Source organism: Arachis duranensis, chromosome 10 (assembly GCF_000817695.3).
Source record: "Arachis duranensis cultivar V14167 chromosome 10, aradu.V14167.gnm2.J7QH, whole genome shotgun sequence".
NCBI classification, from domain to species: Eukaryota; Viridiplantae; Streptophyta; class Magnoliopsida; order Fabales; family Fabaceae; genus Arachis; species Arachis duranensis.
The window spans coordinates 60,865,923-60,867,294 of NC_029781.3; the positions used below are offsets into that span (position 1 = coordinate 60,865,923).

The 1,372-nt window shown below is 34.7% G+C and overlaps 1 non-coding gene across 1 annotated transcript; it reads right to left on the reverse strand.

Annotated features, from left to right (window-relative positions):
* Nucleotides 1-1,034: 1,034 nt before the first annotated feature.
* Nucleotides 1,035-1,138, reverse strand: LOC127743279 (small nucleolar RNA R71). The gene has a single exon (XR_008004673.1). It is a non-coding gene; the product is annotated as a small nucleolar RNA R71 (small nucleolar RNA).
* Nucleotides 1,139-1,372: the final 234 nt, after the last annotated feature.

Here is a 1,372-nt window from a genome sequence, read left to right on the forward strand (position 1 = left end):
TTTTTCAATCATATCTTTTCAATCATATCTTTTTAAAATCAAATATTTTTCAATCAAATCTTTTTCATCATATCTTTTTAAAATTTTAATTCCAAAATCTTTTTCTAACTTCTTATCTTTTCAAAATTATTTTCAAATCTTTTTCAACTAATTACTATTTCTTATCTTTTTCAAAACCACCTAACCACTTTTCCACTTCCAATTTTCAAAAATCACTAACCATTTTTTCAAAAATCTTTTTAATTAACTAATTGTTTTAAATTCTAATTTTATGTTATTTCTTTTAAAATTTTCAAAAACTCTTTCTCTCTCATCTCTTTCTATTTATTTTATTTAATTACTAACATTCCTCCTCCACTCATCTAAAAAATTTTTGAACTCACCTCTTCTCTCTTCTCATTCTTCTACTCCTTTTCCTCTGACACATCAAACAATCTCTATACTGTGACATAGAGGATTCCACTACTCCCTTTTGTTCTCTTCTCTTTCATATGAGAAGAAACATGGATAAAAACATTCTTGTTGAAGCCGATCCTGAACCTGAAAGGACTCTGAGGAAGAAGATAAGAGAAGCTAAAGCACAATACTCCGGAGAGGACCTTACAGAGAATTTTGAAAAAGAAGCAAACATCGCAGCCGAACCCAACAACAATGCCAGAGATTTAAGGAAGATGCTTGGTGACTATACTGCACCAACTTCCAACTTCTAAGGAAGAAGCATTTCAATTCCTGCCATTGGAGTAAACAACTTTGAGCTTAAGCCTCAATTAGTTTCTCTAATGCAGCAGAATTGCAAGTTTCATGGACTTCCATCAGAAGATCCTCATCAGTTCTTAGCTGAATTCTTGCAAATCTGTGATACTGTTAAGACCAATGGGGTTGATCCCGAGGTTTACAGACTTATGCTTTTCCCCTTTGCTATAAGAGACAGAGCTAGGATATGGTTGGACTCACAACTTAGAGAAAGCCTGAACTCTTGGGACAAGTTAGTCAATGCTTTCTTGACCAAATTCTTTCCACCTCAAAAGATGAGCAAGTTTAGAGTGGAAGTCCAAACTTTCAAACAGAAGGAAGGTGAATCCCTCTATGAAGCTTGGGAAAGATACAAGCAATTAACCAAAAGGTGTCCTTCTGACATGCTTTCCGAATGGAGCATCATATGTATATTCTATGATGGTCTGTCTGAATTGTCCAAGATGTCATTGGACCATTCTGCTGGCAGATCTCTTCATCTAAAAACCCCTGCAAAGCCCAGAAACTCATTGAGATGGTTGCAAATAACCAGTTCATGTACACTTCTAAAAGAAATCCTGTGAATAATGGGATGACTTAGAAGAAAGGAGTTCTTGAGATTGATACTCAGGATGCCATA